Genomic DNA, 12,805 nt, shown 5'->3' with positions numbered 1-12,805 from the left:
ATACAAGTGTGTAAGATACTAGGAGAGAATGTCATTAGATGGCCTTTAATAATTCCTGTTCTCTCCATTGGTACACGGTAATATTTCCTTCATGATGTGGAGCCTATTTACCTTTGTATCTGGACTAATCACATGACTCACTTTGGACAACAGCATGAGCTGACAGTGAGGTGATGCCTGTACCATAATGAGTCTATGTTCTACCTTTGTTCTCTAGGAACCCAACTGTCATGCTTTAAACAGGAAGCAAGTCTAAACTTCTAGATAAGGAATGGTAACATAAAGGGAAATTGAAGTATCACCAATGTAGCTGCTAACAACTAACAGGCCAGTAAGTTGGTCCTTCATGTTCCAACCGCCCAGAAAACCCTCACTTAAGTGCAGGAACCTGAAATGAAACGATATGGAGCAGAACTATGCAACTGAGCTGTAGTTAATCCACAAAACCATGAAAAGAGATAATCAATTCTGTTTTTAAGTTCCCCAGTATTAAGGTGATTTGTTAAACAGCAATCTATAATAGAAAAATAGATTGATAAGTTCTAATAAAAAAGATTTTTAAAAGTAAGATGAAGGGATTGAGAGAGAGAGAATTTTTGTGTGTTGGTGATGATGATGGAAGGGAGGATGCTACAATCCTTGCTAAGTCCTCACAACAATTCATGAGATAGATATAATTAAGATCCCACTTCCCAGACAAGCAAATGAGGCTTACGAAGGTTGAGCAATGTGACAGAGTTTACCTAGTGAAGTCTATGTGAAAATTCAGGATATCTGTCTAAACCACTCTGGCAGATAAACTGTTGGGTGGGGGAGGAGAATATAGATCATTGCTGGAGAAAAAGTGCTATCAATGAACTTCGCTCTTCCAGATAAAAGCCTAGAAAATATTTTTAAGATAAAGATTTCAAGGAAAATGTGATAGTTAATTTTATGTGTCAACTTGACCAGGACAACATTAATCAGTTGAAAAACAGAATAGAACAAAAAGGTTGACCTGCAATTCAGAGAAAATTTCTCCTCGCAGACTGTCTTTAAGCTGGGACATTATTTATTTTCTGCCTTTGGACTTGAACTGAAACATCAGCCCTTCCCTTCCTGTATCTCTAGCCTACCTGCCTTGAGAGTAGAACTGCACCATCACCTCTCCTAATCTGCAGCTTGCTGACTGCAAATCTTGGAGCCTCCATAATGGTGTAAGCCAATTTCTTATATTGAATCTATAAATATATATCCTATTGAGTATGTTTCTCTGGAAAACCTTGACTAATAGCAAATATATTTTCTATTTCTTATTTTAAAAATGCCTATTGAAGTGAAATAGAGTGTCAATGCTTCCATCCTAAACATAAAATATAGTTGGTTAGTGTTTGAGAAAGAATCATTGTTTTTGCCAGATGATGGATAAATATAACATGTGAGGTTTGGAGAGCAATTTTAAAAACTCAGTCTACAGCAACTTTAAAAAAAAGACATTAAAAAGCAAACGGGAAGTAAACCTATGGGAAAATGCTTACCAATATTGATATGGTATAGTGCACTGAAGGCTTGCATGAGACCCATAACCACACTGAGTTTTCTATAATTATATTTTAAAATAATACACTCATGGAAAATTGAAGAAAAAGCATAAGATAAATGAACTCTATATTAGCATCCACATTAGACAATTTACATTTTTGTCATGATGTTTGTTCTTTCATAACATGTTAGCTTTACTTCTAAACAAAATTGAAGAGAGAAAATACATTTTAAGAGAGGATAAAATGAATTGCTTAGGGAAGTTCAGGTTCTTAATAACAAAGGCATATGTCACATCTTTAAGTATATTGTTATGGCATAGAAAAATAATAATTTAAGCAAAATTCTTCCAATACATATATAAGGATGTTTCCTTTGCCCTTCAATTTTTCAGATAGTCCTAGATTCTGCTTTTATTTTTTATCTAGACCTCACATTTTTGATTGTTGCATTGTTCATAATCACCTCTGTGTTTTTATGTTTTCCTCATGGGAAAATAAAATTACTATTCCTATGTTCCCTGGATACAGATCTTGATTATAGAGTAACAAGTAGTCATCTGTGTAATGCAAAAAAATGTTTTCTTATTAATCAAATTCCAATTATCCTATTTCCTCTTTGAAAAATCACTGTAGGAGAACTGCTTCTACTTAATTTTGTGGAGCATTTCTCTTGAAAAGACAGCAGTTTTCCTCCATACCTTTTCAAAGTAGAATTAGAAAATATATAATTTGTGGTTTTCAGCCAGTGCTGTTTCCATAAATTTTGTCTTACAGAGAAGAGCACAACAAACAAACAAAAAAACAACAACATTTCATAGTAGAGGTTTCTCTTTGATGAAAGATTTAGTTAATTTTATCATAGGAGGAAGGTATATGGGTAATGAAATAAGACTGATTCATGCAGCTTAATTTGCTGTATGACTTCGGGTATATTATACCAATTTTATGAACTTGCATTTCTCTTAAGAATAATAACAGCAATACCTCATTATAAGGGTTTTGTGATGATTAGAGGTAATATATGAAAACTTATTTATTTCATCTTGAGTGTTTTGATAATATTAGTTGTCTAAGATACTGCTTCACTTTTTGATATTATTACTATTATTATTATTACTCTTTAGGAGCAAGAAGAAAGTCTCAAGACAGCTTTATGACCTCAGTAAGGAAGAAACAGGATCATTCCTCCTCCCTTGCTAGCCAGGAAGCATTCTAAGTACCACAGGTAGTAACACAACCATGATGTAAGCCCTGGCTAGCTTGCTTTCGAATTCATTCCTTTGTAGCTATAAAACTCTTTTTCAAAGAATAAACATTTATATAAAATAAGAATGCCATATTTTTTCCCCATGTAGCCTATAAGTAATTGATTCATAAAGATAGTACTTTTATGATTGTGTTCTGGTGACCATGGAAAATACTTTCTGAACTTCAGTTCCTCATTTTGGAAAAGTAGATGATGATGTTAATTATACTAATATTTACAATATAAGACTGCTATAAATGACTGATAAGATAATATATACCGGTATATGTGCTTATAAACTGTAAAAACAGTTATACAAATAATGCTAATGTAATACTATAGCAATTAATTAATATATAATACAGAAACTTATTCAATTATATGAATATTCAATACATGACTGCCAACTAAGTTCAATAATATTAACTATGAGTTTAAATAGTTTTAAAGTTATGACTTTTATGATAAATAAACATATCGATTTTCCATCACATTACATTTTCATGAAATGGTTTTGGGAGTACTCCGGTCTTCACATTATCATTGCAGATACTTATATTTAAGCCTATTATAAAGTTATATTTCAATCCAGATATAATTGTGCGGGAGTTGTCAATTTACCTTATAGACTCAGCCATGTGTGCAGAGACTGCGACCCTTTATCAGTAGAACAATCTTGACACTGTGATAGCTCTTGACACTGTAAAAGGGGTGATAGCTCTTAAAAATGACACTGCTGTGACATTGTTACTGGCTAGATACTAATCCTTACCACCTGGAAAGTTTCAACCTGACCAAAGATTTTATCACTGGTTACTGTTTTCCTAGGAAAAGCCAGATTTGAGAAAAGTATATAAAAATTCTGACACCCATCTAAATAAATTATACATACATGAGCAAATGTGGAAGCCATTTACTCAAGCACAAAAATCATCATAACCACATCCAGACAGAATTCTGAAACCTCACACCCAAAACCTGCCATGTATTTTACCTGGGTCCTGCTGATGTTTCTAGGCTTGTTAGCAAAGATAATTTTTGTATTTACATATAATTTACTAGTCCAAGCAAGTCTGTATCCCCGTCTTTGAAAGTCCCTTTTGGATAATGTTTTCTTGGCAACTTAGTTTAATCTAAGTAACTAGGAAGTTGCTGTGAGGATTAAACCAGTAAGCTTATAAAGTAGTTATAACTGTGCCTGGCACAGAGTAAAAGCACAATGAATTATCATATATTGTTATTAATAAACCAAATTATACTGCAAAGGCTAGAGGAACAAAATTTCCTCACTTCTGAAAGACCTTGCTATTTTTTTTTAATCCACCCAATGATATATTTTTATTGATTTCAGAGAGAGGGATATATATATATATATATATATATATATATATATATATGCACACATATATACATACTAGCCCGGTGCACAAAAATTTGTGCACTTGGGGGGGTCCCTCAACCCGGCCTATGCCCTCTTGCAGTCTGGGACCTCTCGGAGGATGTCCACCTGCTGGCTTAGACCCGCTCCCTAGGGGATTGAGCCTAAGCTGGCAGTCAGACATCCCTCTGGCAACCCGGCAGCCCTCGGGGGATGTCCACTTGCCAGCGGGGAGCAGGCCTAAGCTGCAGTCGGACATCCTTAGCGCTGCTGAGGAGGTGGGAGAGGCTCCCACCACCACCACTGTGCTGGTAGCCATCAGCCTTGCTTGTGGCTGAGCAGAGCTCCCCCTGTGGGAGCACACTGACCACCAGGGGGCAGCTCCTACATTGAGCGTCTGCCCCCTGGTGGTCAGTGTGTGTCATAGTGACCAGTCATTCCCAGTCGTTCTGCTGTTAGGGTCAGTTTGCATATTACCCTTTTATTATATAGGATAGAGGCCTGGTGCATGGGTGGAGGCCGGCTGGTTTGCCCTGAAGGGTGTCCCGGTTCAGGGTGGGGGTCCTGCTGGGGTGCCTGGCCAGCCTGGGTGAGGGGCTGATGGCTGTTTGCAGGCTGGTCAAGCCCCCCCCCCAGTGGGGACCCTCACCCCATGGAGGTTTGTCCAACCTGGGTGAGGGGCTTATGGCTGTTTTCAGGCTGGCCACACCACCTTTAGAGTGGGGGGTGCCCACTGGGGTGCCTGGCCAGTCTGGGTGAGGGGCTGAGGGCCATTTTCAGGCTGGCCAAGATCCCCGGCAACAGAAGCTCCCAGCCTCTCCTTTTTTTCTTTTTTATTCTGGGATTTATTTACCTTCTACAATTGAAACTTTGTAGCCTTGAGAGGAGCTAAGAGCTGGCTAGGGTGGGCAGGAGGGAAGCCTCCTGCTCACTCCAGCTCTGTGGCCATGGCCGGCTGAAAGCAGGTATCTGGGGTTTATTTACCTTCTATAATTGAAACTTTGTTGCTTTGATTGGAGCTCAGAGCCCACTGCGGCAGCTGGGAAGCTTGGCTTCCTCCATCATTGGAGAAACCAAGCCTCCTGCTCTCTGTGGCTGCCGGCCGCCATCTTGGTTGGATTAATTTGCATATAATTGCTCTGGTTGGCTGGCGGGCGTGGCTTAAGGCATAGCAAAGGTATGGTTAATTTGCATGTTTGTCTTTTATTAGTGTATATATATATATAATCGATGTGAATGAGAAGTATCCATTGGCTGCCTCCCATATACACTCCAACCAGGATCAAACCTGCAAACCAGGCATGTTCCCTGACTGGGCATGGAACCCAAGACCCTTCAGAGTAAGGGACGAAGCTCAACCAACTCAGTCACACTTGCCAGGAGAGAACTTGGTATTTTTACGATACCAACATACTTAAACAATCCTATATAATGAAGAGCTAATATGCTAATTAGACCGAACAGCTGAATGACCTTCTGGACCACCTTCTGGACGAAGCTGTTCAAGAGCTGGCCAGGGCTTTGAGGGCCGGCTGGGGCTGCGAGGGCTGTGCCCCTTGCACATATTTCGTGCATCGGGCCTCTAGTATAAACTATAAAAGTGAAGTTCAGTTTCCTTCTCTACGAAATGGTGATTACAGTATCATCATCAAAGTGACTCTAGGAAATAGATAAACATCATTGAAAACAAATAAACAAACAAAAATGAGGCCCAGAGAGTTTAAAAATCTTTCTCAAGATCACAAAGCAGGAGAGAGTAGAAATAGAATTAAGCCAACACTTGTTCTCTTTGGTCCTGTAACACATTTCCTTTTCTGCAAGTTAATTCTGTACCCTCTCTCTCAAATGGACAACACTGAGCAATAACTAACTCACACCAAGCACTATGTCATTATTTTCTGATCTATGTAATTACGACATGTATTTACCACCCAGGCTTGCTGTGAAGACAATGGCACAAAATAATGATCTCAAATTTTACTATTACTACTCATGTCATTTGACCTGTTCTCCAGATTCCTCCCTGAATTACTTCTTGGGACCTAGAATTTACCACTTAAAACAGCAATTTTCAACCTTTTTCATCTCATGGCACACATAAAGTAATTACTGAAATTCTGTGGCATGCCAAAAAATGTAACATGGCTGATCTGACAAAAAATAATAGGTATAATTTTGATTTATTCATTCACACTGGATGGCTATTGTGTTGGCTGTTGTCATTTTTTTTTATCTGACAATCGAAGGGGAAGATGTCAGTGGCTCTGACTAAACAGTCAGGTTTCACATTTTTACATATTCTTGCTGCACACAATTGAAAATCGCTGCCTTAGACAGTTACTTCTGCTTGCTGTCACTTCACTTCTGTCCTCATCCTTTTGGAAGGCAGAGTGAGCCAGAGTGAGAATGAAAAAAACAGAAAATGTGGAAGGTGCTCAATGGGCTATGAGAACGAAAAGGCTTTTTGGCATCTAAGATTGCGAAAGGAAGTGAGTTTAAATCCACATTAGGCTTTATAAAATGTGTGAGGACATGTTGGCCTTCACAGTTTCTGGGGTTACAGGTATTTTTGCCAAATGCTAGGAGTACTAAATGCTTGGCACTGAACAGGACATTTTACCCTAAATGTCACAATGCTCAGATGACGTTAATGCACTGAGCTACACAGCACGAGAACCATCATGCTAACTCAAAGGGGATGTGGAAAAACATAAAATAGTAAGCACTTTGCTCTACTCACAAACCTTATGTGATCATTTTATGGACATTTGAAATATAAGCTTATAATGCAAAGGTATAATTTGTATATGTGATGCTCCCAAATTGTCAAAATTCATCAAGAATCCCAATTTCCAAGCTTACAGTCTAAGTCAGCCATGGGCAAACTACGGCCCGTGGGCCGGATCCGGCCCGTTTGAAATGAATAAAACTATTGAAAAAAAAGACCGTACCCCTTTATGTAATGATGTTTACTTTGAATTTATATTAGTTCACACAAACACTCCATCCATGCTTTTGTTCCGGCCCTCCGGTCCAGTTTAAGAACCCATTGTGTTCCTCGAGTGAAAAAGTTTGCCCACCCCTGGTCTAAGTGAATAGTATACTGTGCTTTTACACTCTCATAAGGCAAGGCAGTGCTAAACACAGAGAAGTTGTGTTTAAAAAAATACAACAACACTTATCAATATTGCTTGCCCAACACAATTAGTTATCTGTATTGGAACTTCTACAAATGTTTGGGTAACTCAAGTTCTGCACTTATATTTTCACTGTTGTTCTAATTTAAAATATTTTCAAATATCATATAACAGTGCCATGAAAAAGCTAGTGATGATGCAGTAAAACATACTGAAAAATCAATAACCCAGAAAGGAAGTTAAAGGAGATAAAAATGCCACAAAGAAGCCCAAACAAGCTCCATAATGCGCCGCACATTTAATTTAAGAGTGAATATTCTGAGAAATATTAGCAATAATTCCAGGGAAACATAAAAGTATCCTTAAAGCAACTAAACCCTTCATTTTTCAAAAACAGTCGTATAAATGAGCAAGAATAATGAAAAGATGCTGACTGCAAGATCAATGCTACTGAAATGTGCTTCGAAGCTTAGTTATTATCTGTCCTAAGACAGAAAATATTCTTGATGGTTTTAAAGGAGATGGTGTATTTAAATATATTTTTGCAAACAATTATTGTGCAGAAGAAGGATGTGTATATGTAAATATATATTACAATGCATGTAGATGTATGTGCTTTAGAAGATATTTCCCCTTATTTACGTTTCTTCAATGAGAAAAGTAGCTTTAAATCTTTTCATTCTACTCCTGTATTATGAATTTAGGAGTTATTCAAGAAGCAGATTTACTGTAAACTCTGAGCTATAAAGTTCTGGGCTGGGATCTGTTTTCTCAAAGACACAGCTCTCCAGAGCTGAGTGGAGAGCGAAAGAGACGATGTGTGCTGAGTACTTAATAGAACACAGGCCCTCGACCTTTGGCACATATCATCAAAATAATAATAGAAGCCGAAACCGGTTTGGCTCAGTGGATAGAGCGTTGGCCTGCGGACTGAAAGGTCCCAGGTTCGATTCCGGTCAAGGGCATGTACCTGGGTTGCAGGCACATCCCCAGTGGGAGATGTGCAGGAGGCAGCTGATCGATGTTTCTCTCTCATCGATGTTTCTAACTTTCTATCTCTCTCCCTTCCTCTAAAAAATCAATAAAATATATTTTAAAAAAATAATAATAGAAGATACTACCATAGCACTAGCTACAGGCCAGCCTCTGTGGTCAATGCACAGTGTAGGCTAATATGTATAGTCCTCAACGTGCTTATCTAGCTCCGATACTGTACCATCACTCCCCTTTTACAGGTGAGGACACTAAGCAACAGGAAAAGGTTAAGTAACTTTTGTCACTTCCCATAACTAGAAAGTGGCTAAATTGGGAGTTGAACCTAAGCATCCCAGTACTAAAGCCTGCCATTGATACACGCCAGCCCTTGATATAGTCCCAGGGAACTTATCAGCAAAATGTCACCCCAGACTAGATTTTCACTCATGATGTATTAGTTGTCCAACAAGCCTTTAAACTGAAATTAGATATTCTGTGATGACACTGATGAGTGATTGACCACAAGTCACTCACCAGTTTGAGTTTGGGATGATTTCCTAGCCAGATTCATGCTTCAAAGATAACTATCTTTGATCATCATCAACCAATAGAAAGAACCATAAACATAAGGTGATAGAATAGGCTCGAACAAAAGGTACACAAAAGGAGAATGACATTCCCCTAGTGGTGGTTGTGGTTGGGGATGGGGTGAAGTTGCAGTAGACAGGCCCAAGAAACATCATGCCCCCCCACCCCAATATAAGATAGCTAAATAAAAATTAAGGTATTGGCAATATTATGCTAGCAAAGTGCCTGGCATTTTACTGGAGAGCTTTTTCTACAGTTAGAGAATATTGAAGCATGTAACAGCTGGCCCAGAGCCAAATGCACATGACCACCCCATGCTGTCAGCAGGGGTAGGGTTGTTATTTCTACCTGGGGTAGAGCTGACCAGAAAAATGAAATCTTTTAACCACTTTGCTCTTTAAATAGCGTTTTGGGGTTTAGACTCAGAGTGAACTCACTAAACCACCTGTGTTTTTATTTTACTTAAACAAAAATGCTCTTTCCAAACTCTAATTAAAATCTGCTGTTGACACGGGCCTTTAATGTGGTGAGTATGCGATGTAGTATGTGATCCTTTAATGTCTTGGTGAGCCACTGCTGTTGAGGAGGTAAATAGAAAGAAAAAGAAAAAGGGTATTTTGTTTCGGCCTGGTGGTAAATATGTGAAATCATGAAACTTGCATTTCAGAAAGTCATTAAATATGGAATAAACTGATATGAGTTTGACATAGTTCAGACTTGGAGTTGTTGTGGGCATCATGCGTTATGGTATTACACAAAGGCAGATGCTTCTTTTCCCAAGCCTACTGGTATCTCCCCTGGCACACCGCTATACACATTCTAGAAACTGGTTTATTTCCTTATTAGCTTTAGGACCACACCATGCAGAAGTTAAGGGCATATTAATTGTCCTGCATATTAATGAGATGGATTGACATGGAGGGGGTATAGAGCTTCTGATGTCCACACAGCAATAATCTCAACTCCCCACCTCCCCAAGCCATTCAAATTCAGAAAGCTAACAGCAAAGGAATGAGAAGTGCCTGTGTAGAAATCTTGGCTTAGCTCCATTTCCCGCTAGTTCTGGGACCCTAAAAAAGTTTCTTTACTTCTCTGTGGTTATGAAACTACAAAGAAGTGTTGGAGGTAGAATGGTATGACATGTATAGAGCTCTTGATGACTCTAAGTACATAAAATTCTTTATGGCTTAACTCAATTCTTTGCCTCCTCTATGAAGTCTTCACTGACCAGCCTGTCAACTGTGGACATTCCTTCTTCTAAATCTGCTTCTTGAGTTGTATCTGCTGTGTAATTAACAAGAGAGCCAACACAATGCTTTGGGTGTAAGAATCCTAAGGAGAGTAGCACCCTGTGCTCATTTAAATTATGTAAATAAAAAGAAAATATGCTCTCCCACCAAATTATATATATAATTAAAGTGACAGTTCAGAACAAGGTTTAGCCAGCTAGAGCACTTGGGCCAAATTCAGCTGCCACCTGTTTTTGTCAATAAAGTTTTATTAGGAAACAGCCTTGGTCATCAATTACATATTGTCTATGTCTACCTTTGTGCATTGACAGCAGAGTTGAATAGTTACAACAAAGTCCATACAACCCACAAAGCCTAAAATCCTTACCGGAAGGCCCTTTACCTGGTACAGAGAAAATCTGCAGAGTTTTGGGCAAACCATTCCACTTAGCATTCTATTCTATGAGCTTATGTCCCAGGTGAGCCTAATAGCTTATGTGAATCGGTAGTTGTTGGTTTCAGTTCTATTCTGTGGCTCTAAAGGGGATTGAGGTAAAGCAAAGGTTTTTCACACAGCCTGACCATTAAACACAGGCAGCTTCTGCATCAGGTGTCCATAAACAACCAGCAACATGGTCCCAGCATAGGCCTGTGGAAGGTATTGATAGGTGGTTTGCAGAATTTTGATTTTTGTTGTACCTGTTGTTTCTTGTTTGTTCATTTTTAAAGGTTCTGCTCTGTCACCGATCACAACACAAAATGCATCTGGTCAAAATAGATTAGCTGCTCTAGTAAGTCACAATTCTGTACTCTATAAGCATGCTGGCTCTCATATGTATCCCTGGGCCTCCGCTGTCCCTGTTTCTCTTGCTTGGTGTAGCAGAAACCTCTGGGTATCTCCCAATACCTACTTACATCTCTCTTCTTTCATGGGAACAGCCATGCCTGGCCAGCCTCCCTTTCTAGCTTATTGTGATCATGTGATTAGGTTGCCTAATGGAATGTGTGCAACTTCTGGGTCATGACCTTATAGGAAGGAACAAAGTTTGCCTTTTGCTCTTGTGCATATTGTCCTCTTCTCTGCCTGGATTGTGAGTGTGGGGATGAAATATCCTGGAAAGTACCAAAATATCCTGGGATACGGACAAAATGACATACAGAGACTGGGTTCCTGACATCATAGAGCTCCCCTACAAGCCATAACTATTATGTACAAGAGAAATATACTTGGTGGTTTTGGAGCCATTACATTTTGGGTTTATTTTTTTATGAGTAACACTGTTTCTTAAAGGGAACTCAGTCACTGTCCTCATAGAGTTATCTGACTATCAACTTATTATACCAATGAATACATAATTTAAATTGGAACTTATGCAGAAAACTTTATCTTATAAATGCATATTTTTTAAAAAAGGATTTGATCAATATAGGGTGAAAGGAAAGTATTAAATGCTCCTCTGACATATGACATGGAAAGTTCTAGAATGTTATACTTTGCACTTGCTGTTTCCTCTGCCTGGTGAGCTCTTGCTCTACACACTGCATTTGCAGTTGGAGCAGAGGAGGTACTCCCTTACTTCTTTAGGTCTCTGTCCAAACATCACATGAATAGAGAGCACTTCCTGGGGATGTTACAGAAGAGCGTTCTTCACAGCACTCTTAACCACCTTAAATGCTCTGTATTCGTGTCTTGTCTAAGTGCCCGCCCCTCCACACTCATACACTAAATAACATTCTCCAGGTGAGCATATACTGCATCTGTTTTATTAGCTCTTTCTCTGGAGTAAAGAAGAATGCTTGGCGGAAAGTAGACCCTTAATGAAATTTTGCTGAAGGATTGAATGATTAATGCACAGATGTCAAAAAGACCTGACCACTCACTGTAACACAGACAGTGATGGAGTGAACAGAAAATGAGATGAGTCTGGAGAGGGAGCCCCGCAACTTCATGAAGGGCTTAGTGGGTCATATGAAGGGTTTTGTCTTTCTACCAAGAGCCATGGAGACATGAAAGGGTTTTAAAGGGACCAGAGTGTTCCATGATCAGATGGTGGGGATATGAGGACATCATGCCCTCTGCAGTACTGCACATCGGTTAGGAGGAGGTCAGAGTTTAATAAGAGAGAATGGTGGAAGACTACTTCAGTCATTTAGCGGGAGAGCTATTGGTAGAAGAGCAAGGTAGGCTGTGGAAACAGTACCAGTCATTTTCCAAGCTGCTCTCACTTCCATTCCTCACCCTTTCCTGCTCTGCTCTGTGCTGGAACAGGCCTTATGTCTATAAGCTCGGTTTCCCAGGATCCCGTGTTAGTCTGCTCGTGGCTGGGTTCACCCATGGGAAGCACTGGCAGGAGACTTGAAGGTAAGGTAAGTATTTCTCCCACTTCTTCCTATCAACAGTTTTTAATGCAGTGACTGTGTCTTCTCTGTGGTCCCAGCTGTCACTTACCTTAGCTCCTTTTTCCATGGACTCCTCTTCCATGAGGCAGCCATCCACCAGAGATCTGGCACCCCTAAGGCAAACCTGATTCCTAGTGTAGCAGGTCTCCCATTCCCTCCCACTCTCAGGGTGGTAGCTGCTTCCTGCTTTAGTTGGGTGGCCTCTTAGTCCCCTATTTCTCACCATCACCTGAATAATTACCCCTAATATATTATTATCTATTGGGGAAAAAACTTAGAGCATTCCTATTTTACTAAGTGAACACTGACAGATGCAGTTCTATATATTC

Source organism: Myotis nattereri (genome assembly GCF_964212035.1).
Source record: "Myotis nattereri genome assembly, chromosome: 1".
Classification (NCBI taxonomy): domain Eukaryota; kingdom Metazoa; phylum Chordata; class Mammalia; order Chiroptera; family Vespertilionidae; genus Myotis; species Myotis nattereri.
Note: the sequence above shows the minus strand (reverse complement) of the source record.